The 26,989-nt window shown below is 37.7% G+C and overlaps 2 long non-coding RNA genes across 5 annotated transcripts in view; one reads left to right on the top strand and one right to left on the bottom strand.

Annotated features, from left to right (window-relative positions):
* Positions 1-26,989, bottom strand: part of LOC141560842 (uncharacterized) — a 78,902-nt gene that overhangs the window by 5,576 nt on the left and 46,337 nt on the right. The gene's annotated exons all lie outside the window — the stretch shown is intronic.
* LOC141560841 (uncharacterized) lies at positions 456-20,870 on the top strand. 4 transcript variants are annotated; one of them, XR_012487833.1, is made up of 4 exons: positions 456-1,145; positions 5,571-5,665; positions 6,811-6,882; positions 20,222-20,870. It is a non-coding gene; the product is annotated as an uncharacterized LOC141560841 (long non-coding RNA). The 4 variants fall into 4 exon arrangements; XR_012487831.1 differs by having other exon boundaries at positions 5,571-5,679; XR_012487832.1 differs by lacking the exon at positions 5,571-5,665 and having other exon boundaries at positions 463-1,145.

Raw genomic sequence — 26,989 nt, 5'->3', positions numbered from 1 at the left:
AACAGGGTGTGGACTTTTATCTACCAATCATGTGAGTCTACTCACCAGGAAGTAGTTGTTTAAATTCTGACCAGGCAAAAGGAAATTATTCCTTTCAATAGGAACTGATAAAGAATGGGGTGGCTTAACATAATGGAATTTGTAAGATCCATTAAGAATGGTAGAATCCATTTATCCAAAAGAATGCCTACTCTTTAATATGTTCCAGTGACAGGTCACAGTCACCTTTTAGACCTGTGTGGGGCAAGGTGTTTTCCTTCTATAAGAGAGTTCCTGGTTCAACTTGATTAACTTACTGGGTGGTAAACATTTGGAACATTGATTCTATCTTGCAATAGTGCAGAAACACCCATTGTTGCCTCTTGAAGGATGGCACTGCCCCTAAGATAAACTGGTTGGTTCCTTCTGCTGTGGAATGGATTGCTATTGGAAGTCATCTCTGTGTACTGACCTATAAAAAGAAAACCAGTTTGTGATGGAACATAGCTGCTGAAGGAAGGAATCCCTCCCCGCACCCCCACCCCTCCCTTCAGCTCTAGCCTTAGAACTCTTAACTGTTAACTTCTGACTAAAGGCCCATAAGGAGAGAGTTCCTAGGATGCTAAATTCCTGGCCCCAGCCTTGAAGAATCTGCAGCATACTCTCAAACTCTATCACCATTTTATGTGGAATCACATAATCCAAGTAGCAAGAATTACTGGATCCTTGGATTTTCTGAGCAGAATAATCTCAGAATCTGCCTTCTAGGCAATGCCAGCTTTGAGGGGTGTCTCCCAAACAACCCTAATTTGACATTTAGAGATTAATTTTCTATTGAAAAAAATAGGAATTTCCTGAGCAGCAAAACTCTTGGCGAGAAAAGAAGATTGGCCACAAAGCTTCAGCAACTATGGAGGACAAACACCATGAAGCAAAAGAATAAGGAACATGATGCTCTTGGCTCTCAGTAAGTCATTGGATAGTACTGAGCTGTGAATTACACATGCATTGAAAACTTAGCATGGAGGTGAACCTGATTCATTCGCTGACTCTACCTACTTCTCCTTTTCCCTGACCTGTGATAAAATATCACATTTAAAACTCCATACAGTTACTAAGTGCTTTGCATCTGTTATCTCATTGAATCCTCAAAATATTTCTAGAAGGTAGGTGGCAACTATATTATTATCTACATAATATGTATTGTCATATTAATATTATTATTTACATAATAGATATTATCTACATAACAGCTAAGGCAGTGGGGAATTGCTAAAAAGTGGCAAAGCTGGAACTTAAACCCAGACCTAATTCCAAGTCCAGTATTCTTGCCTCCATAGTGCTTCTCCTTAGGAATCCTTGTGATTGTACAATAATCTATTATTACATTGGATCTAACAAAGTAGGGGGTGCTCAACATCATAAATCCTACCAGGGCAAAATTTCTCATCACAGTGTACCTGTGTTCTATCTCAAAATATTCTTGTATAACAAAGTGCTGGACTTTTCGGAAGAAATACTTGGATCCAACTATTGCCTTAAATAGTAGCTAAGAGTTGGGTTAAGTCATTTAGCCTCTCTTTACTTCATATTCTTTATAATAGGAGGGAGTAGGAGAAGATGGCCCCTGAGGACCCTTGCCAAATCATTCTAAGAACTTAGCATTAGGATGCTAATTGTTGTGTTCCTTAAATGTCCATGAGAAGAGAACCATACTCAGATCCTGAGAAGTCCTGTAAATCTATGATCCTATGATCTTTACAGCGAATGGGTCAGAGTAAATGGCCTCTGGCATCCTGCCTCTCACAGGAAACCATCAACCACAAGTTGAATTTTTCTGGACCTCAGTTTCCTCATATACATTGGCAACCTATTAACCTTCACAGATTTCTGTTAGTTCCAAACCTATAGTTGCACTCATTACTTCATGTAGTGCTCATAAAAGAAAGAAAAAGAAAGGAAGGAAGAAAGGAAGGAAGGAAGGAAGAAAAAGAAAGGAAAAAGAAAGAAAAGAAGGAGGAAAGGAAGAATAGAAAAGAAAAAGACTGGAGTCAGAAGTACTTTTGAAATTCAGCCTCAGAAACTAGCTGTATGACTCAGGGCAAGTCATTTAACCCCAATTATCCCCCCAAAAAAGAGGAAAAGAAAGGGAAAGGGGGAGAGAGAGCTCACTTACTAAATATGACATTTTTTTTGCCTCCCTTGCAAAAAGAAGGAAGAAATTCTATCACATACATACACATACACACAAGTGTGAACATATATCCATCCCTTTGGGAGTGGGCCGTTTTGAATCACTGAGCAAATTTGTCTCCTGTTCAACATTGCCAGTATGGAAAAGTCAGTTTTGCTCTAAGCTTCAGGATTACCTACTTCATAGGCAGTACAGCTGACATGTTACCACAAGTTCTGGGGATTCTAGCAAAACAAGGGTATCCTTAGCCATTTTGTGAAATTAAAAATACAAGATTTTGTTTGTTTCCTACCAGGATAGAATGTCAGGAACTTAAGGAAACAAAAAGCCTTTAAACATTCCTTTAGCAAGTGATCATTCAGAAAATATAGTCACAAAAAATAGTGTCCACTGAACACATTCCAGTTCAGAATGAAATCTCTCTGCACATCAAGATCAGAGATACATTTATTTATTTAAGCTCTCCATACACTAGACAATTCTCTAAATGTGTAAGTTGCAGAAAAGGGTCTTCTTTGTGGTAGGAGTTCCTTCTTCTGGGAGGTCCCTATATCAATGAAATCACAGATCCAGTTTTTATCCCTATCCAAATTTCTCAAATAGTTTTTTTATGCCTTTTATTTGCTCTTCCAACTCCCTTCCTGTTCATTATAGTTATCTGTGTAAATGTCTTATTCCCCCTTTTCAATTATAAGTACCTTGATCTAGCAGGGTCTTTGTCTTTCCCCTTTTTATATACCTAGTTTGTGCCTTGTACAAGGTAGCCGCTTAATGTTTATTGGACTGGATTACCCACAGGTCTTATTTTGTAGATGATCAAAACCCCAGGTTTCTCTTCTTTTTACTACTAGTGGTGCTCATTATCACCTCCATACAAATTGTTACCTGGAGGTGAGACTAGGAAGAGGAACATGTATAATGAGCAGGAAATGGGGATCATAGCTGGGCAACTACCTTGGCAAGCCTTCTGAATGTCACTGATAGAATCCAGGCTGTGCAGACGTGTTGCTAGGCAATGAAGGGAACCAGGAATTCTCAAGGGAGATGTGGAGTATTGCTTAGCAACCTTCATCATTGTCCTATCACTTTCACTGAGACTGGACATAGCTAGGAAAATTCTGACATTTGTATTCACTCTTTTTACCTCTGCTGGAAAGACTTTGGACTGTTCAGAATATCAACAAGAAGCTGATTAAAAGGACATAGAACATGACTACAAATTACAAACCCTTATAATGAAATTTCTACTTTGATAGAAAGTCAGTAAGTCATAAAGATTTTGAAAGAGTTTCCAGGAGATCATAAATCCTGTCTTTAATTAGAAGGGACAAATTAATTAAGCTTAAACTAATGAAGTTGAGTATAATTCCCTGCAGGATTTGAAGGAATAGCCAAACATTTGAATAGAATAGCTAGGGATTCTACATGTATATTCCAATTGGACTCTGAAGAATATATGGTTTCATCAGTGCCCCTCCACCAATAAAAGTTATGACCGCTTTTTTGCTTACTAGATATAGAGGGAACTTCCCTGTTAAAATTGGCTCTGAAAAATTAAATTTAGATTTCTAATTCTATTCGTGATCTCTAATATCTTCAGGTGAACCAGGCTAATTTGAGATCTTTGAGAAAATACAGAAAATGAAATCATAATGATTACAATCACCAGATTCTCCTCTTTGGGTCAACAGCCAGTTGCAAAATTTGCAGTTGTGAAAAGAGAGGGCCTCCCTTATCTCCATTTTCCTTTCATCTTTGATTTAAGAAAGGGAAAAACGTGCTTTCCAAGGAAATGTGCTCCTAGCTGCAGTGACAAGCATTTTTTAGTTTTGTTCACTCATGCAGAAAAAGCCCTATGGCCATAAAAAAGATATATTAAAAAAATAGTGTGTTCTCCAATCCAGCTTTGGGCTGAACATGTCTGAACAGGGTATAAATGAGGTAAGCCCCTGTGTGGGGCTGTCTACTAATATATTCTGCAGTGTAAAAGATTCATCCTCTCCTTCACTGGAAGCCTTCAGAATGTTGTGGGAATGGCAGTTCTCCAGACACTATGCCAGGAACAGTATGACGATCAGGTACCTTGTTCAAACACAGCAATGAAACTTTGTCAGAGCATGAGTCCTGAAATTCTGCTTAGCATTTATATGACTCATGATGTCTTTTTCTTAAGGGATTTCCTGGTCTAGGCTCCCTTGTCACCTAATATTACTCATTGATGACTAGGTACACGATGCTGTCACTGAGCATGGGACACTGACGCTAGCACTGAGCCACACCTTGCTAATTCCAGAGAAGCAGCCACCTCTAGAGCAGGTAGTCACTGCCCATGAGGAATTTTGAAATCATAGAGAGAAGCCAGATATGTAGCAGACAGGAATGCCCCTATTTCTCACTCCCTGACCTGCTAAAATTATTCATTCTTATCTAAAATAAAACAAAATAAACAAACAAAAAAACCTGACAAAAGTAAACAAAAAAGTCATAAAATCTTAGAATATAAGAGGTGAAAGCTGTGGTGGACTAGAGTCATCTTAAACAGACTTGGGAGAGCCAATTATTGAATTTTCAGTGTATTTTTTTGTTATTCATTTGTCTTGTTCAAGACTTGGTGACTTTATTTGGGGTTTTCTTGGCAAAGATAGTAGTGTGATTTGCTTTTTCCTTCTCCAACTCATTTTACAGATAGGGAAATTGAGGCAAATAGTGTTAAGTGACTCGCCCAGGGTCACATAGCTAGTAAGTGTCTGAGGCAGATTTGAACTCCAGAAGATGAGTCTTGCTGATTCTAGGCCAGGTACTCTATCCATCAACCCATCTAACTGCTCTCATGCAAGCATTTACCATTCCAAAACTGGCACATACCAAGGATCTGAGCTTGATTTTTTGTTCTATTGGATTGTCTAGCCTTGAAAATGTTAATAACACAGATTAAGCTTTAAAAAGTATATGTTCATTTCTCACCTCACCTCACTTCACCTCCTTCCAAAAATGGTTATTAAATTCCAGAACATCCCTAAGAGTCCTGTGATTTCATAGCTCTTTTAATCATGATTTCCTTCATTCCCTACTCCTTGGAAATATTTGATATTGTTGAGAGAGCTTACACCACTGAAATCCCAGAAAAAGTAATGAGAAAGATTGGTTTATATTTTGCTTTTATTTATATTGGAAGCTTTTACTTTTAGCCTTTATTTTTTGGAGGAAAGGAGAATAACAAGGCTGTCTCTTGTAGCAACTTACTTTCTGGAATCTTTTACCTGAACCTTCGTCCTGCTATGTTTACATGTCTTCATATTTCCACAAAGTTTTATTGCATTTAGGCAAATATAATACATATTGGTGATAAGAATGTCACAAGTCTTCAATAGTAAATGATCATTGTTATTGTTTCCAGATCCATAATTTCCAAGGACTCCCTGCCATGTCTGGTAATTTTGATGAGAGATTGGAAAGGAGGAACCCCGTTGGTCGGCACAAAGATCCCATGAGGCGCAGTGTCCCTTGTAAATGAATTTACAGGCCCGAAACCCTAGATTGATAAAAAGGTTTATTGTAGGAATTTTAGAAGTAAAGTTTAGTTAGAAAGACGCTAGGGCCAAAGGTGGTCAATGGGTGGGCAGGAACCCTTACATGGCCTGAAGGATACCATGTTCGGGGGGAAGGGCTCCTGCCAAAACCGAGCTCCAGCTTGGCTCTTTCATACCTAAAAGGGGCTTGTGGGTGGAGTCCCGAGCTCCTGGCGGGCTTTTCAGATAAGGAAGAAACTGTGGGGGGTTGGGGAAGCCTGAGCACATAGTGGGGGCTGGGCCAGGATATTCAAAAGAGTGCTTTTTGATCAGGATTTGTGAATCAAGGTAAGCCATGGGGCTTGAGAAACCAGAAAGGAATCTTAAAGGGACCTCAACCCCTATCAATCTCAACCTACTCTAGCCTTAGCTTATCCTCTTTAAGCACATTGATGATAAAGGTCCCTAAATCTCCATCTTGTTCAAATGTTCAAAAAAATTATTTTATGGAGAACTGACACATGCTAAGTGTTCACCAGGTGGTCAGAAAAAATGATACAAAGATACTCTCAAGGTCTCTCTTAAGAACCTTAGAATTGATTGTATGCCATAGGAGACTCTAGCACAAGACCCCCCAGCATCTCTTGGCTTTATCAGAGGAAATTCTGTACTCTATGAGCAAAGCAGAATTGAATTAGCTCAGAAGAAATGTGAGATGCTCAAAGTTAGAGAAGTCACCCAAATGTTCTGTTTTGTTTTGTTTTGTTTTGCTGAGGCAATTGGGGTTAAGTGTCTTGCCCAGGATCTCACAGCTAGGAAGTGTTAAGTGTCTGAGCCCAGATTTGAACTCAGGCCATCTTAACTTCAGGACTGGCACTCTATCCACTGCACCACCTAGCTGCCCGCCTCCCTTTCCCCCCTTCTTGTCCCCCCTTCCCCCCCCACCCCCAGCAATGTTCATAGGGACTATTTGTGTCCAACCTATTGGTCTGATCAGTCACTGTCAGACACACTATAACTCAACTCTAACATAGTGGTTCGTTTTGGTCCTCTTAGAGAGCAAAAGACAATAATCATCCTCATATATCAGTTAATTCTGTCTATTTTCTTCTCTGTCTTTGCCTTTAGGCTAACACTGTTTGTTAAAGGCACAACAAGACATCCTAAACATATGGACCCCTTTTGGATTTGGGGCAAAAGGTACAGTACTGCACTTGTGATTTTATTAGTATAAGGAAGTACTGCTGAGAACTCCTATATGAATACCACACAGCACTTTGTCTGCACTTTACAATCTTACCTATTTGCCTGGGCCACTAACAATTAAATGATATGCCTGCAGTCACTCAGCTAGTCTGTGTAATAGACTTGAACTCAGACCTTGCTAACCCCAAAGCTAACTCTCTATCCACCAAACAATTCTTTGCCTTTAAGGTTTTCAAATTCAATCATTTTTTAGTTGTGTCCTACTTTTCATGACCTCATTTGGGATTTTTTTGTCATAAAGGAGGGGTTTGACATTTCCTTCTCCAGTTCATTTTACAGATGAAGAAACTGAGGCAAATAGGACTAAGTGACTGGACAAGAGTAAATGTCTGAGGTCTGATTTGAACTCCGGAAGATGAGTTTTCCTGCCTCCAGGCTTATCATTCTATCCACCCAGCCGCCTCACTCTATGAAATAAGTCATAGGATTATAGATCCAGACCTGAAAGGAACCTCTGAGGCCAAATAATCCATTCTCCTTTTTTCAAAAATAAGAAAACTGAGGTCCAAGGAATTTAAGTTCAAGGTTATATAGTAAGTCAATGGTAGCAGGTTTGAATCTAGTTCTCTGGTCTCTAAGTCCATGGCTCTTTTAACTAGGTAGCAAAGAGTTTGCTTCAAAGCTTTTGAAGTCAAGAAGGCTTGGGTTGGGTTAAATCACATTTTAGCCATTGATTGTGTGACCTCAGGCAAGTCACTTTTATCTCAGTTTCCTTATCTGTACAATGAGTATAATAAAAAACTTCTACACCCTGGGATTAGTGTGAGGATCAAATAAGATAATACTTGTAAAAGTGCTCAGCACAGTTACTGGCACTATATAAATGTTAGCATTGTTATTATTATTAAACCATGGTAAAGTATGCAAATTCTATTCTATGGCTTTTGGGAAAGTCATCACGGTTTAAGGTGGAGCAGTACTGGTGTTTCCAGGTCTGCTTCTGGAGGCCTTTGAATCGTCCTTCTTCCTGGATAAAGGCTGGAGGGAAAATGCTGGCTTGTGAGGGAGAATGGAAGTTGTGTGTTTTTGGTTTGGGGCAAGAGAGCTCAAAGAGGCACTGGCAATTATCTGATCAGGCCCAGCCCTATTCCAGCTCCTGACACCCTTACCAGAAACTTGGGGATTCGAGCAAAGGTTAAACCAGCCTTCCTTTATGGCAAGTTTTCTCACTGTAGGCAAATGGTCCTTCCGAGTCATATAAAGGAAGATGCTGGACTGAGAATTTCTCATATTTTGGGATAGATTTTTAACTGTATACTACAATAAAGAGAATTCTGGCTCTCCAGTCAGAGGGGCCTACCTCTGATGCTCACTATCTGTGTGGGCTTAAGCAAATCACTCATCCCTGTACCTCATTTTCTCTCTGTGTAAAATAAAAGGGTTGGATTAGATGAATTTAATCCAATTAGACTCAAGAGTCTCTATTCCCATCTAAGCACAAGATCATAGCTCTGTAGCTGGAAGAGACCTTAGAGGCTATCTAGACCAACCCCTACCATTTTATGAGGAAACCAAAGCCCAGTGAAGTAAAATCACTAGATCATAACAGATAGATCAAATTTTCTGGCTGCGGGGTCAATGTCCTTTCTACTATGCCAGTCTTTGTGACTAGACTTTATTTGCTTATTTTTACTATATAATATTCAACCTGAGATTTAAATATCATTCTACTCTTTATTCTATAAATATATTGGCTTACTATGGCATGGAGGTCACCAGCGAATCACTCAGAAGAAACGTTAGAGAAGCCATCACAAATGTTCATTTACTGATTGAATGTCCCTAGATAGCCTCAGTTTTCTTACCTGTAAAATGGGGACACTTGAAAATGGGGAATACTTGAGATACTTATCCTTTGGAAATGTTGTGAGGCACAAATGAAATAATATATGTAAATCAAAGCACTGAGTGAACTTCAAAGTGTATCTAAATTCAACTATTATTATTATCGAAAGAAATTTCCTTTAACTGAGGTCAACTGGCAGAACCTATCAAGATAGAAAAGTTTTGAATACTTGTCTGCTAATGGACTAAGAACCAACCTAGAAAAATTCAAAAAACACTGAGACTAGCAGAGGATGAATACGAGGAGTTATTGTAACTCACCAAGATTCTCTCTTTAAGTTATAAAAGAATTGTGATCCTTGTTAGTAGATTAATTCACTAACAAAATCACAGGCACCAAAAATATTGAAGGAAGTCCTAGTTTTTACAATATAGATAAATATCATTTAGGACATATTACGGCTAGGAACTCCATTTATCCAATGGAAAAGAAGCTAGTTACCTGCTCAAATTATGTCTCTGCATGTTAAAAGTGAATTCATAAAAATAATTTTTTTAAAGTTTTAATTATATAGAGAGGTCCAAGAGGGAGAAGGGAGTGGGAAGGTAAACAGAGGAATAAATTACTTAATTGATATGAATTGGCCATGTATTCTAAGATGATCATGACTTTTTCGGGGCTTGCCTGAACAATCCAGGAAATTGTGGCATTCTCTCAACATTCAAGTTACCTTTGTACCAGAAAGCCTGCTCTGATTCATCAGAGCCACAAATAAGCACCTTTAGCAATGTGAACTCTCTCATAGACCTCTGCTCCACCCTCCACTCCTGCTATGTACTATGAAAAGGGAAAGGATAGGGGAGAGAAGAAAAGAATGGGGAACCCTGCAGACTTGGTTTTAATACATGTTATTTTATCTGATAAAATATCAGCTCCTTAAGAACAGAGATTATTTATTTTTTTAGTTTGTATTACCAGTACCTGGAATATAATAATTGCTTAATAAATGTTGTTTGGTTGATGTTGATGGCTAAAGACCCCTCTAATAGGTCCCTTAGAACAAAGACACTGCAGGTAAAAGAGATAAAGGTGATAGGAGTAGCGTGAATGTGTTATTTTATCAATCCCCTGAATGAAGGTGTGGATGGGGTGCTTTATTAAAGTTTCTGATGACAAAAAGCTAGGACTTCATAGCTAACATGTTGAGTAACTGAACTTTACAGAACAGAACTGACTGAATCTAAGATGAAATTTACTAGAGAAAAATGTAAAATCTTATACTTGGGTCTAAAAAAAGTCAGTTGTATAAACCCAATATGGGAGATGGGTAACTTAATAGCAGTTCATCTGAAAAAAAAAAAAAAAAATCTGGGAGTTTCATGGATTACAAAGGAGCTATGATTGGACAAAGTGATATAGCAATTACAAAGCTAATATGATCTCAAGTCATATTAAGGAAGGCATCATGTTCACCTAAGAGACTAGGTAACGAGGCACCTAGGGAGATGATGGTAGTCTCATTGTACTTACCAGAGCATATGGGAAGTAGTTTTTAGTCCCACACTTTAGGAAGTGCATTGATCAGCTGGAAAGAGTTCAGAGGAGAATGAATGGACCAATTAAAGGAACTAGGGATGGTTAGCCAAAGAAAAGAAAACTTAAAGTGGCCATAATTGCTATCATCAAATATTGTAAAAATTACCATATGAAAGAAGGCTGGCATAGTGGACAGAGTGTTGGACTTAGAGGCCAAAAGATTCATTCTTAAGAGTTCAAATCTGGCTTCAGACTTATTAGCTATGTGATCCTGGGCATGTCCCTTAACTCTATTTGCTTCAATTTCCTTATCTGTAAAATGAGCTGGAAGAGGACCACTCTAGTATCTTTGCCAAGATGACCCCAAGGTGGGGTCATGAAGAATCAGATATAACTGAACAAAAACATATGGAAGAAGGATTAGCTTTGTTCTGCCAAACACAACTAAGAACAATAGGTAGAAGTTACAGAAAGGCAAGTTTAGACTTGATTTCAGAAAATTTTTCTAAAAATTATAACTATCCACAAGTAGAGTGAGCTACCTTGAGAGGCAGTAGGTTCCCCCTCACTGAAAAGTTTCAGGCAAAGATTTGGTGATCATCTGCTGGATATGTTGTAACAGGAATTCTTCCAGAGATATGAGTTGAACTAGATAGCCTCTGAGGTCCTTTCCAGCTTTGAAAGTATGAAAATCAGTCCTCTCCTTTAAGTACCAAAGAAACTCATTATTTGTCTTTCCAAGCTTCCCTCTTTCTTTCTGACCAGTTACCCCATCTCAGGGACTCCATTTCCCTTGTCCTCAAGCAGCAATCTGTGTGACCAAAGAGAGGTCTGGAGAGGAAGTTCAGTCCTTAGCCTTATTATCTTGTTGTTGCTGATTATCCTTTCTCCAAGGAGACTGATAACACTAGGAAGACAATATTTTGACCTGCATGTAAATTGGATTTAAGTGAACTGGGCAATGTCTTCAGCCTCACTCTCTCTTCTAGACTTATCCAAGTTCACTTGGTGAAGATGATTGGGGGTGTCTCCAGATGCAGTGGGAGACCTTAGCCTTTTTAAATAAAGTTCTTGAGCAGAACCAAGAGAATACTGTTCATAAAAACAAGATTATGTGATGATCAACTTAGCTCTTTTCAACAATGAGGTGATTCAGGGCAACTCCAATAGATTTGTGATAGAGACATCCACATCCAAAGAGAAAATTATGGAGATGGAATGTGGACCAAAGCAAAATATTTTCACCTTTTGTCATTGTTGTTGTTTGTTTGCTTGGTTTTTTCTTCTTGTAGTTTTTTCCCCTTTGATCTAATTTTTCTTGTGCAGCATGATGAATATGGGAAAAACTTTAGAAAAATTACAATGTTTAATCTATATCAGATTGCTTGCTCTATTGGGAAGCTGGGAGAGGGGAAGGAAGGAGAAAAATTTGGAACTCAAGGTTTTGCAAAGGTGAATTTTAAAAATGAAATTTTCATTTGCTTGGAAAAAATTTATTATAACTTCAAAAAATAAAATAAATTGAGTTCTTTCCTAGATCTCAGCTTGTTTGAAGCAATGCCAATTCATTAATATACTGTAGTATGATACTTATAGAAAGTTTATGACCATTTTTGACCATTACTACCAGGCTCAGCTTCATTTGACTTTGAGGCCATTCTCATTCTCATTCTTTCCTTTGCCTCAAACTTCTAAATCATATATAGATTTTGAATAATTCCGTTACAGTACTCAGGGAGCCAGAGTAATGAAAATTTAATTGACTTTACATACACTAATATTTGTTCTCTTTTTGATTGAAAAAGGGAAAATAGGTTTGGGCTGAAGTGGTGAATCCCTGAGGGGGATGGGTGGAGTGGGGAGGGCTGTGGTTACACAAAAGGGGAAATGTGAAGATGTGATCTTCCAGATGTGAAGAGAGGATTAATGGTAAAGAAGAATTTTTTTTTTTCTTCAGAAAAAAAAACCAAAGGAGAAGGGAGAATTATAAATGAAAGTAGGGGCAAAAATAATCTCTTAGCTTGGTCCTAGACTGTCTCTCAGAAAACAGACAGACCAACAGTATTTTTGCCATATGGGGTCATGAAAAATTGGACATAACTGAAATGACTGAACAAAAATAATTTTCTGTATAGCTGATATTATGCATACAAATTTAACAAAGAAATGACAAGTTACTACTGCTTTTTAAATTTTTTAGGTCAACACGTTTGTGGTTCCTATGTGTACTAAGCATTTTTTTTTAATATATTGCTGTTATTGAGTCATTTTCATTATGTCCAACTATTTATGATACCATTTGGGATTTTCCCGAGCCCTCTACTCTTCTCTGTTCATAATTATCACTTTGTGAATCTTAGATCTTCTACTACTCTTTGGCTATGTCACCTCTTGATTACTTCATCAGTTCCCATAGGTTAATCCTGTTCTTCCATTCTTCTCTATCCATAAATTATGTTTTAGTGATCTCAACAATTCTCAAGGGTTAATCTTGGGCTCTGGGCTCTACTCCATCTATGAGATCTCTTGCTGATCTTGTCTATTCTATGGCTTTGATGATCAGATCTATGGAAATAACTACAATCTACATATGCAGACCTCACTTTTTCTTCTTATCTCTAATTTTGTATCTCCAGCTCCTGGCTGAATGTCCTTCTACTCACCCAGGTTTGAAACCCAGCTTCATCCACAACCCTTTTCTTTCTTTCCGTGCTAGGTAATAAACCATATCTGGTCAATTCTAATTTCACGATATCATGTTCTCTTTTTCCCAAATCATCACTTCTCATCTAGACCATTGTAATAACCTCTTTTCAGTCTCTCTATCTCATCTTTCCCAATCCATTTACTACGTGTTGCCAAGTTGACACTCCTAAAGTACATGCTTGACCACGTCACTCCTCTTACTCTGGAAGTTTCACAGGTTCCCTTTTGCCTGAAGGATAAAATACAAATGCCTCTGCTTGCATTTAAAATCCTTTACACACTTTATGCCCCAGGCAAAATGGCCTATTTGCTATTCTCAGAAGACATTACATCTCCCGTCCATATCTTTATATAGGTTTCCCCTATGCCTAAATTGCTCTTCCTTCCCAACCTCACCTCTTGGAATATCTATTTCCTTTCTAGTCTGCTCAGTTCAAGTGACCTCTTCTCACTGGGAGCATCTATTGACCTTCCTAATTCTTAGGAGCCTAAGTCACTTTGCATTTGATTTGTATGTATTTTATATTACATGTTTTCTCCTCCTCCCTCCCCTCCACTCATAGAATACACAACCCTTGAGGGTAGGGACTGATACTTTTTTCCTTGAGTCTCGGGGGCCTAAAATAGTGTAAGATGATCTGTTGAATAAGAGACTCTTCTGTTTTGAGATTTTCTTGGCAAACATACTAGAGTAGTTTGCCATTAAGTTAGATAGACTTACCCAGCTACTAAGTAAGTGTCTTAGGCTGTATTTGAACTCAGCTTTTCTTAACTCCAGGCCCAGCACTCTTAACTAAGCTACCTAAGCTGTCTAAATACTCTGTAGGTCTTTATTAAAAATATTTCTTGATCATTCTCCAATTGATAAATGGTCAAAGGATACAAACAGACAATTTTCAGATGAAGAAATTGAAATTATTTCTCGTCATATGAAAAGGTACTCCAAATCACTATTGATCAGAGAAATGCAAACTCTGAGATATCACTACACACCTCTCAGATTGGCTAAGATGACAGGAAAAGATAATGATGAATGTTGGAGGGGATGTAGGAAAACTGGGACACTGATACATTGTTGGGGGAGTTGTGAAAGAATCCGATCATTCTGGAGAGCAATTTGGAACTATGCCCCAAAGTTATCAAACTGTGCATACCCTTTGATCCAGCAGTGTTTCTACTGGGCTTATATCCCAAAGAGATCTTAAAGAAGGAATGGTGCTTAATACCTATTTGATGAATTGAATCATAATATTCAGTTCCATAATAATAATTAGCCTCTATAAGAAACTATTCTTTTAGGTCACTTAATCTCATGTCTGCTTTATTGTTTTTTTGCTAATTTCAGACTGCTTGGGAAATGAGGACTGTGGGAAGATTTAGCCTCTTAGGGGATAAAGAGGAAGCATTCCTTTAAGATATGAAAAATATACACCTCCAACAGAGAAGAGACACTTTTAAGACCTCTTTTCCTCCCCACCATTCCTGTTGTACAGATAACACAAATCAAGGTCCTGGAAGTTTTTGACAACTGAGAGGTCTGGGGCAAGGGGCATTAGGGAAAGTTATAAAGAAATAAAAAAATATTTACTTTGAAACATAACTATGTAGATGGAAGCATGTCATATTATGTCACATTAGAAACCTGGAGATTAGAACTCTTCATATAATTTGTCTCTGTAAGGTTTTCTATGAAAGCATAGACTTATTTCAAGATGTTGGATTAAATGAATGGGTTCAGAAATTCAATTGGTGCTTACTATATGGTATCTCTACTTATTCCAAATATTTCATTCTAGCCTTAAACCTTAATCAATCGATTAGGAAATTCTACTCTAAAGACCATATATATTTTTGGTTACATATTTTCTGGAATTACTCAGGAGATCTGATTCAAAATCCCTTCTTTGGCACTAGCTGGACCAAGAATAAATCACTTATTCTCTCTGATCTTCACTTTCCTCCTCTGTAAAAATAGAGATAATACTACATCTTCCACCTACTTCAGTTAGACTTTTGTGGAGAATGCAGAGAAAGGAAATATGAGATACCCAAATCTAGAGACATCTCTATCCCAAAGATTCAAATGGATTGTTTGCGTCTGACCTATAGTAGAGACATCTAAGTTTGTATTGGACTAATCACTCATAATCTAGACACAATTTACTCTGACTCCAACATTGTGATGTCATAGATACTCTTTAAGTATAAAGGACAAACAACAATGATTGTTGTGAGGAAATTACTTTATAAAATTTGGAGTGCTATAAAAATATGATTATCAAAAACTCCCTCCATGTCTTTCAAGATTTCCCTATTCAAACTCTGACCTCTACAGAACTATATACAAAGTACAAAAACAATTTTATTGCATATTAACATAGGTGATGGTAGTAGAGAGTCAATTTTAAGACTATGCAGCCTTCTTCACATTGCTACTGCTTCTTCCTTCTCTTTCCATCATCTAAGGACAAAGATACCTATCCATAAGCTGAGGTTAGGCTTCTGTGGGAAGATTTTCTGGATGCACAACAATAGCCCATCTCAACTAAATAATCTAATCCATAGAAATAATAATTTCATCGAAGAGAATGACAATAATGAGACAACCTATTTCTGGGATGCAGCCAAAGCAGTTCTTAAAGGAAATTTTATATCTCTAGATGCTTACATGAAAACAATAGAGAAAGAGAAAATCAATGAATTGGGCATACAACTAAAAAAGCTAAAAAAAGAACAAATTAAAACCCTCAATTAAATACTAAACTTGAAATTCTGAAAGTAAAAGGAGAGATTAATAAAATTAAAGTAAGAAAACAATTGAAATAATAAACAAAACTAAGAGTTGGTTTTATGAAAAAACCAAAATAGATGCCCATTATCATCATTACTATCACCATCAATATTGGATTAAAAATGTTAGCTTTAGCAAAAAGAGAAGAAAAGCAAATTGAAGGAACAGTAGTCCACCTCTGTTTTTGTAGAGGCCCCTAAACCATCCCAAAGGCTTTCAACAGATTTTCCTAATATTGAATTGTATATTAGCCTACAACTTTGAATAAACTATCCCAATTCCTAATTTCTCATCCTAAAGTAATTTACAAATATCTTATAGTTGTACCTTCAATACCATGATTTTCCCATCATGGTTTCAGGATATTGAGGGCTGGCATGAGAAATTAAATAGGAGTTGGGGGAAATTTTGCAGAAAGCTCAGATAACGCACAGAACCCAGCAGATGACACAGAAAAAATTTAGAAACTCAGAAATGCATAAAATATATGGATAATAGTGTATAATATCAATATTTTTATCTTTTAGTGCCCATAATAATTTAGGCTTTTTTGATACAAAGGAAGGACCATACATTTTTTATGTGGCTTTTCCAGATAGTGGGAATACCATGCCCCTATCTTTGTGATGTGGAAGGGATAACTGCACTTTTCTCTCTTGAAGGTCTGCTCAGGGGTCAAAATAAAGAGTTCAGGGGTCTCATTGAGGTAAGGGTTTCACAGGGGTAAGCAGCTGGTAACATTCTTTGGGAAAGCAGGCCAAGAGGGAGTAGTGAGAATCAACAGTACTTTCAATAAGACAACACAATACAATGGAAAGAACACTTTTAGTTGAGCCAGAAGACTTGGGTACCACTCTGTTTTGCCAAATACTGACTGTTGGACGTTGGACAAATCACCTGACTCTCCAAGTCTCAATTTTCTTTTCAGTAAAATGGTGACAAGAATGTTTGAAATACATTCTTTCACTCATTCATTCTCTTTTCTGGAAAACAATTTGGAACTATGCCCAAAGAGCTATCAAACTGCATACCTTTTGATCCAGCAGTGTTTCTATTGGGCCTATATCCCAAAGAGATCTTAAAGGAGAGAAAGGGACCCACATGTGCAAAAATGTTTGTGGCGGCCCTCTTTGTAGTGGCAAGGAACTGAGTGGATGCCCATCAGTTGGATATTGGCTGAATAAGTTATAATATATGAATATTATGGACTATTATTTATATGTAAAAAATGATCAACAGGATGATTTTGGAGAGGCCTGGAGAGACATACTACATGGATTGATGTACACAACAAGAAGAGTATATCAATTCTGACAAACATGACTCTTTTCAACAATGAGATGATTCAAATCAGTTCCAATAGTCTTGTGATGGAGGGAGTCATTTGCCCCCAGAGAGAGAGCTATGAGAACTGAGTGTAGACCACAACATAGTATTTCACATTTTTGTTGTTTGTTCATATTTTGTTTTCTTTCTCTTTTTTTTTTCCTTTTTAATCTGATATTTCTTGTGCAGCATAATAATTGTGGAAATATGTATAGAAGAATTGTACATGCTTAACATATATTGGATTACTTGCCATTTAGGGAAGGGGGTTGGGAAAAGGGAGGGAAAAAAATTGGAACACAGGGTTTTGCAAGAGTGAATGATTAAGTATCAACCATGTGCAAGACATTTGGGATATAAAGATGGAAATGAAATAGTCCCTATTTTCATGGCTTATATTCTGCTGGCCAATGTGGTATAGTGCAGAGAGGACTACATTATAGCAGTCCTCCGGTATAGGACTGGACTTGAAATTTAAATCCTTCCTCAGATAGTTGCTAGCTGTGTGACCCTGGAAAATCACTTTAATCTCTAAAGCTATCAGTTTCCTCATATATCAAATAGGAACAGAAAGGAATAGGGCTTACCTCACAGTAGTATTAGTGTGAGGCTTCAATGAGATAATGTATGTAAAGTACTTTACAAACCTTAAAATATTATGCAAATACCCATTGCTACCAAAAAACCCAAACAAAAAAAAACCCTATGTAAATATCAACTATTATTACTCTGCTGAAAGGCTCAAATTGAGATAATGCTTGGAAATTAAGATGACTGAGAGAGGGCTCATAGAGAAGAAAAGACAGTCCAGTAGTGATTTCTTGGGCATACAAAGGATCAGACTAGTGATCTGCAAAGGAGATGAAAAAAGATCATCTATTTAGAGAAGTCATCTAGTTCAGTGCTAATTTTTACATAGAAAGAGAGTTAGGTCCCAGAGAGGTTGGTGACATACTTAAGATTGCATATGTAAAAGCAAATGGCTGGATGGATGTCCCCAAAGTCTTAGTGCATTTCAATTCTTTAATAACTTTAGATGTACAAATGGTACAAAATTATGAAAACAATAGCGAGAAGATTATATATTTTTAAACACATGCTTCTTATTAAAATTCAACATTTTGTTAATTTCCAAGCTTTGTAAAACCTTTTAGTGATACCATGAAACCAACCACAGATGCAGAGAAATCTTGAAAAAAATTTACTATACATCTATAAAGACATAATAGACGGAGCTTGGATTAAAACTTTTTTGTTTCTTTTGTTGATGTGGCAGATGAAGGAATGTGTTTTATTTGATGACATATTTGTATGGAGTTTGGGGTTTATTTTTGGCCTTCTCAGTAGGTGGAAGAGGGAAAATTCAGAAACAAAGATAAAACTGAAATAGTTATTAAAAAAAAACAAAAAACTTTCAGTAACTTAAATGATTTGTAATTCTAGCCTTTGTAATTTTGTTACCTAGCTTTTTGTAATCCTTTCCTTTAAGGCCCTCCAAAGAATGAGGTTTTGATTTACGCAAGACTTCACAAGAAAAAACTGTAATGGAGATAGACCTGGTGACTAAGGTGGCCAACTAATCTGAGAAAGTATCAACAAACACTGTTGGGGCAGCTAGGTGGAGCAGTGGATAATGGATAGAGAACCACCCTTGAATTCAGGAGGACTTCCTAGCTGTGTGACCCTGGGCAAGCCACTTAACCCCAGCCTCAGGGAAAAAACAAACACACACTGTCACACAAGTGACATAATGACACGGTCTTTTAAGTCCTTTTGCAAAAGTTTTATGGCAAACTCATAAAAGGCAAGTGCTCACATGGAGGTCAAAAGAAGGAATACAAGGACACTCTGAAAGTTTCTCTGAAGAACTTTGGAATCAATTGTGAGTCTTATGCACACTGGCATAGAAGTGTGCCCACATCAAAAAGGCATTGTGCTTTAGGAGAAAAGCAGAATTGCAGTAGTTCAAATAAAATGTAAAATGTGTAGATTAGAGCCATCGCTGCTTCAAATGTTCATATGGGCTATTTGCTGACCTGTGTAAGAGTCTTCCCAACTCATCAGCTATATATATATATTAGTCTAATCAGCCATAGTCAGACCTTGACTCCCACATAGTGATGTCATTTTGGTCTTCAAGAACAAAGGGCAAGTACTAGCCCGTCAATGGCAGGGTACCCCCAACTCTTAAAAATTAAATTTATGATTTAAAATTTACAAATCTAAATAAGTATAAAATAAAAATAAGGAATTAAACTTGTAAAAAAAAATTGGTAAATTTCTAGCTTTTATACCTCTGAAGTTACTAAAACTCAAAACTGCACTAAGATTTTTGGGACATCCTGTATATATGAAACATTTTGCTAACATCTGTTCAATCTCTAAAGCATTATTTTTCCCTGCATGTTTAAATGGATGTTTTAAGGCTTTATCCTGATCCAAAAGACAGAAAAAATATGACCTTGATTATAGGATGAAATCTGTGTTAAGACAGAGAGGAATAAGAGGTATATTTGGATAGGTAGATTGCCCATTCTCTGAGAGTTTGGGGAAACAAAAGTAGAATCCTAGGAATTATTTGAGAAATCTGATATAGTGGAACAAGCCCTGTCTCTGGAGGGAGTGTATCTATGTGCAAATCCTAGTTATGCCATTCGCTACTTGTATGACCTTGGAAAATCTCTTAAGTTTCTTGGGTCTCATGCTTCTCATTTTTATTGGACTATGTGTTTCTAAGCTCCTTTCAGGGTCTAGATTTATGCTCTGATGATATTAAATACTAAATGATGTGATCCTGACTATAAATATAAAGATGACCAGTGGAAGAAGAAATTGATATAGGTTTTCATAATCAAAGACATTGCCAGAGGGTTCTTTAAAGAGGTGAAGCTTTCATAGATGGTCTTAAAGGGTATTAAACGGTAGATAATGTTTTATAGGCAGTGAAGATAAAAAGAAAATTCCAAGGGGAAAGGAGATGCATTACACTGTAGTGGGAAGAAGTAAATAACAAAATGAAGATGGTTTTTCAAAGATAATGATATTGATGAGTGATGTCTTGACATTTGTAAGTTGGATTTAAGGGAGGCAGAATCGCACAAAGTTAACAGCTTCACTCTCTTTTCCAGCGTCATTGAAATCCAATGGAAAGACAAAAAAGTCAAGAAGATTGGTGATAGCCTGAAATGCAATGGCCATCTTGGATGGCTGACCAAGATGTAAGCACCCCAGAGTACCTGCTTTATCCTTCTTCATAGTGAGAGAAATAATTCATTTGGACGCCTACTTTATTCTTATTAATATTAATCAAATTTGGTATATCATATCATAATTCTTTATAAAAGTCCCCAGTGCTATAAGTTACAAAATCTAAGTTTACTTGCTTAACTTTTGGAAGTTAACTAAAGGTCCTCCATCTTAGTTTTGTTTTATCATGATGGCCAAAACCAATGTGGCAGAAATCACAATTACATGGAAAGTCAACCCAACTATTTTTGTATTTCTTGCCCAGTAGAAGGTGTCCATCTTAAGACCACGTATGATCACTTAGATCACTAAATGTAATAGCTTCACCCAACTTGTTATTCTGGTGGCATTTATATTTTGGCCTATATATTATATGATAACCAATGGGATTCTGTTCTATGTTTAGCATAACTATCACCCTGTAAAAGTATACCCCTAAAGAGAGGTAACTTCTCAGATCATGAGGAAGATCTGAGGTTCACTGCAGTAGAGGGGACCATGGACTCTTTAATAAAGTGTCATTGACTCAGAGCTCTGCCTCAGTCTCTTATTGTAGATGAGATAATTTTAATCACAACAATTGTCATCAGAACAAATTCTCATCTGCCACTTCCACCCAGGTAGGTCTTTATATGTTTGCGATAGCTCTCTCCCTAATTCATTTCTGGGTCTGAGGCCTGTGGGTCACCCTCCATCTGGTTTAGTCTGTCGCTCATAATCATTTGTTGGATGTGGCTTTGCACCTGCTACAGTTTCTTGAAGCCACAAAAGAGAGTTGGATGACAAGTGGACACCAAAGGTGGGTGAGCAGCCCTAAAGAGGGCTCAGCAAACTCTCTCTCCAGAGATGTTAGGCCTCCTTGAATGTCCTTAACGCCCTATTAGGTTAGAGGATAAAGTCTAAGTTAAGGAAGAAAGAGGTAGCTTAGACAGTTAGGGTGTGGCCAATTTTTAAAGGGCCTTAAAATCAGGCAAAGAGAAATCTGGGGAAAATATGAACTCTTTAAAACTGACTCATTCATACTGAGTCAAATGGGAAGGGTTATATAATTTATGATACTGCTGTGGCAATCTTCCCCTCTCTCCACCCAGCTACCACAACCCCTTTCGCATGAGCAAACAAACAGCTGGTAAAACATGATTTGACAGGGAGATTTTAGAGCTGACTTTTATGTTCAGATCATAGTTTAACTCCTCTCATAGAATATTAGCATCAAGCTTTGAAGTCAATGGCTACTCTCATAAAAATGTGTAACCGTAGAGTAAATTATGCTAATTTCACTCTAAGATGGAGTCCCTTATGAATTAAGTGAGTGACAAAGGGACTGGCCAATGGGGACTAATGTTTCATGGATGCTCCAAGGAGACCAGACTTTCTGTTATACTGGCATTCTTTAAGTCAAAGCTGCTGACACATCCAAAGTTTTCCCATTCCTTATTCATCGCCCCTACAATATATCCCTACCTCTTCCTTCCTACCTCACCATCTTTCAAAGCTTGGTTCAAGTTCCAGCTCTTTCATGAAGCCCTTTCCTGACTATTCCAACGCAATCATTTTTCTCCTTCCTAAAAGATCCACAATCAGACATTGGGTCTCGAGTCACCTGATGTCTACTTTTGGGGAGCAATAGGATTATAGAACCATAGATTCAGTGTTGGGAGGAGCCTTAGGAGTCATCTAGTCCAGGGATTCTTAGCCCTGGGTTAACCCTAAGGGATTCATGAAACCCTAAAGAGTCTATAGTTAGATTTCAGAGAATCTGTGAACTTAGAGGAGGAAAAAAATTACAATCTTCTTTTCTCTAATCTCTAACTAGAATTTAGTATCCTTCAAATGTGTAAATACATTATTTGGAGAAAGGTTCTAGAGATTTCACCAGACAGCCAAAGAAGTCCATGATGTTAAAAGGTTACAAACTTGTATTTTAGTCTAAATTAGATGAAAAAAGTTAATCTATTAAATAAAACCTGATATGTTTTTTTTTTTTAAAACTGTTTTAAAAGGTAAATCTAACTTAGTGTAGAAGAAAAAAGTTATGAACCTTTTAAATTAAATCTGCTTTTTAAAAATCCTGTTAATATTGTTTGTTATTATTATTCATCCTTCATTCTCAAAAAGGGTCAATAACTTTAGGAGGGAGATATCTTGACTTACAAGTGAATTGGATTTAAGGGAGGCAGAACTGTGCAAAATCCCCCAACCTCACTCTATTCTCCAGAATAATCAGAGCTCAGTGGCAAAATATAGATCAAAATGATGGCCCTAGATGCAATGGGAGACCATTACTTTTTTAAGCTAATGTCTTTCCCAGGTCTCAGTTTGTCTGGGGCTGTACCTATTCAGTAATTGAAGGCTAAATAAGAATTGAGGCAAAAGATATCCTGGTTTTCCTTTACAAAAGAATCTATCTGAAAATGGAATTAAAAACAAAATCAAAACCCTGTTAAGAACTCTTAAAAACAGTTAAGAACCTATCAACTAATCTTTATATGTTAAACTTATAGTTATAGAGTTATAGAGGCTCAGAGATCATAGTGAATAACAGAGCCATTGTAAGTAACAGAAACAAGGGCCTTGCCTGCAGCCCCAGGCCTTCTGTCTTTCACTTAGATTATCAAACCTTGTTGAGTCACTGAGGTTCCTGCCCCTTCCTGGTCCAGAACCCTGCTTTGGCACTCCTAGTTCAAAAAATCTGCTGCACCAGAATCCCAGTTACTAATGCCACTGTGCTATCAGTTCTAGCATTCACTTCCCTCTTTTCCTCCTACCCACTATGTCCACATTCTTTAGACAACACAAATGCATTTTTCTAGGCTTTATTCTTTTTTTTTTTCTTTTTTGCTGAGGCTATTGGAGTTAAGTGACTTTCCCAGGGTCACCCAGCTAAGAAGTATTAAGTGCCTGAGGTCACATTTGAACTCAGGTCCTCCTGACTTTAGGGCACTGCCCCTTAGGCTTTATTCTTGAGAGAAAATAATATATACATTTAGAAATAATTCATTGAGGTAAAAAATATATATTCTGTAGACCAGGGGAAAGAGCACTATATTTTTAGTCAAAAGTTTGGGGTTCAAAATCTGCTTTTGATATATGTTTGATAAAGAGTGACTCAATTTCTCTAGAATGCAATTTTCTCAACTTTAAAAATGAAGGCCTACATGACCTTCCAAGTACTTTATGCTGCTTACAACTATGATCCAATTTGAAAATTGAAGTACTCATAAAAGAAATATCTGTTTCAGACAAATTGTACCTGAGTTTTCCATACCTCAGCTAAAATTTCCCAGGCCTCCTATGCTGGAACTCTATCTTTCCAGAAATCAGCAAGAGTCAGGATCACTAAACGTCTTTATTCTAGATCTTTACCTTCGCCTCCAAAGCCCGGTCACGAGTGCAAGTGAGCGTGAGTTCCACCACCCAAGTTTCTCTTGCTCCTCCCACACAAGTCACTTCCCTCTCTTTGTCTCACCAATCAAGTCAGCACAGAACAGCTGGGGAGGGTCAACCTTAAACAAGTTAATAGGGAACCGTCCAATTGGCAATTAGTCTCACGTGCTTCATCATCCAAGTGCATTGCTCAGTTCTAGCCCTTTACATCTCCCGCTTTCTTTTGTTTTAGACCACAGGAGGTCGCGCCATCCCTGACCTTTCAGGGAGATGAGAACCCCAAAAAGGACGTGATCACGCCCCCCCTGACTTCTCAGGAGGGGAGATGAAAGCACTAAAAAGGAGATAATCACGCCCTCCCTGACATCTCAGGAAGGGAGATGAGAAGCACCAAAGAGAAGTGGGGATTTGCTAGCGGGTTTCTGGATTGAAGGGCCTTATTAGAGACAAGTATGCACAAACCCATCAGCATGGGAGTTATTACACAAGCACATAGCAATAACGCAGAGGCTATTAGTGGTGACTCTCCCCACAATCAGTGCAGACTCGATGTGGTGTAACAAACAGGAATTGTACATGCAAATAGTGACATAACAAACAATATAAATCAACATGGTATTGTAAGAGATTTCCAGAAGTCCTAGAAGGAGGGTATGTAGACACCAGACACACATACCCCTTCTTCAGCAACCAAGAAATAGTCCAAAACCAATCTATTGTCCATTGCTTCACTGTTAGGGAATCCAATGATCCCCACAAGTTTTTGAAATCCCACATCAGTCTTTTTATATGTTAGGGAATCCAATGATCCCCACAAGTTTTTGAAGTCCAGCAATAGTCTTATGATGCCTCAGAGAATCCAATGATTCCTGAGGACTTTCAGTCCTACAATAGTCTTATGATGTCTCAGAGAATCCAATGATTCCTGAGGATTTCAGTCCTACAATAGTCTTATGATGTCTCAGAGAATCCAATGATTCCTGAGACTTTCAAGTCCTACAATAGTCTTATGATGTCTCAGAGAATCCAATGATTCCTGAGACTTTCAAGTCCTACAATAGTCTTATGATGTCTCAGAGAATCCAATGATTCCTGAGACTTTCAAGTCCTACAATAGTCTTATGATGTCTCAGAGAATCCAATGATTTCTGAGGATTTTCAAGTCCAACAGTTTTTGATGTCCATGGGTCAAACGCCATAACTGCCAGGTTCTTTCAGTGGTGGGCACAGTCAGCAACGGAACCACCCGATGTTTCTTGGGCCTTCTCCTTCGTTTCAAGGGTCTGCTCTGTCTCTCTCCGATGGACAAGGCGAATACGGCTCGTTGGCACCCATCTGATTCCTTCTCCATCTGTAGAGATACAAGCAAACCCTCTCCCCCAAGCAGTTAACCTATCTGGTCCCTTCCATTCACCACTTTCAGGGTCTCTCCACATCACTTGGCGATTATCTAAAGACAGTGGAGCTGCTCGCACTGGACACTGCCCTTCCGGTGAGTTATAAAACCTGTCTGCTGGAGCCAGTGCATCTTTGTCACTCCTATGTTCTGCAATCCTCTCTGGACCAGAGCTTTGAGCTTTCTCATGTTTCTAGTTGGGATTGATAGAAATGGCATCTTTCCTCTTTGAATCACCCTATACCAATTTGGTGATTTACCTATTTGAGCTCCCTTTTTCAAGAGTATAGGTCGTCTTCTTTCTAAATTCTAAACTCACCCTCAGCCACAGTTTGTAGGTGTTTCATTCACATAACTGTGAGATCTCTTATCCAATTGCTTCCCCTCCCTGTGACTAAAGGACAAGCAAGAACATACCAACAGGTAAAGAAACTAGAATTTCCATCACCTCAAAAATCAAAATAATCCAACTTGACAAATTCATCCCAAAATTCACAAATAGACATCTCTTTCTTACCCTTTGTCAAATTATTCTAGTCTGTTTTGAATTGTCTTTGGTGTTTGTTTTTTTTTCACATAATAATATGTCATATTTATATGAGTTTGTAGAACTGTTACAGATTCAGGGTTGGAAGGGACCACAGTATTTTGTGGCTTAAAAAGTGCTTCACTTACATTTTTAAGATGTATGTTGGTATTGGTAACCAAGTTAAACAGTATGCCATAAGAGTAATCAATTTAAAATTCTTAAGGATTTCAAAGATCATTGAGTTCAAATCTCTCTTTTTAGAGATAAAGAAACAGGGGTCAGAGAGTTTATGTGATTTGCCCTTTGTCACACAAGTAGTAAGAGATAGAAGAAGGGTGAGATCCTAGGTTCCTAGGCTCCAAATTCAGTACCTTTTCCACTGTATCATTCTGCCTCAATCTATACCTCTTATAATCTTCAAAGTAACCTGCAGCTGACCAAATAATTCCATGTTGAAACGATAATACAACAGTCATTGGATTTAGAGTCATGACTCTCCTGAGTTGGTGTCTCATTTTTGCCATTGTGTGACATTAGGCAAATTCTTGAATCTTTCTGAGCCTCAGTTTGCTTAGAAAGTAGTGTGAAAAGAACACTGGGTCCACTCTCAGAGAACCTAGGTTCAAAGCCTACCTGTGTGACACCTAACAGTTTTTTTTAACCTCCTTGGACCTCAGTTTCCTCATCTGTAAAATGATTGACTGGGTGATATACTTTTAGGTGCTAAATCAATGATTCCATGATCCCATCTAACTCTAGGATCCCAGGAATTGATAAAGAATCCACAAACTTGCATTATGTACACATTTTCTAGTTTTGTACTTTGGACTTGACTCTGGAATTTAATCAGAGTTCACAAATTCCTAACACATCAATGCAGATACTGATGCAGCAGAAAACCACAGGAGATTAGTAACACAAAGAGAGTACAACATAACAGACTGAGTGATATTCTTTTTTTTTTTTTTTTTTTTTTTTTTTTTTAACATCAGGTCCATTCAGCTACCTTTTTGCTTCTGTGTTTTGTTTTGTTTTTGTTATTTTCCCCGCCAAAGACAGTAAGTTTGTGGGAATAGGGAATGAGGGATGTGAAAAAAAGAAGGAAGAAAATGGTCAGGGAATTGGAAGATAAGATGATGAGATCATTTAGAATGACAGTAGAGCATGGGGAAAGGAAGAAAGAAATTGGGATTTCCTCAGGTCAATAGCTGTTGAAGGATGAAGAAATAGTAGAGAAAATGGAGAACAGAAATGGAAAGATTCCAGGAAAATCTGAAGTCATGAGTAAAAATCCCCAAGAAAATCTAAAAAGAGAGAAAGAGAGAAAGAGGAAGGAAG

Source organism: Sminthopsis crassicaudata, chromosome 3 (assembly GCF_048593235.1).
Source record: "Sminthopsis crassicaudata isolate SCR6 chromosome 3, ASM4859323v1, whole genome shotgun sequence".
Lineage (NCBI taxonomy): Eukaryota > Metazoa > Chordata > Mammalia > Dasyuromorphia > Dasyuridae > Sminthopsis > Sminthopsis crassicaudata.
Note: the sequence above shows the minus strand (reverse complement) of the source record. Positions and strands in the feature narration are given on the sequence as shown.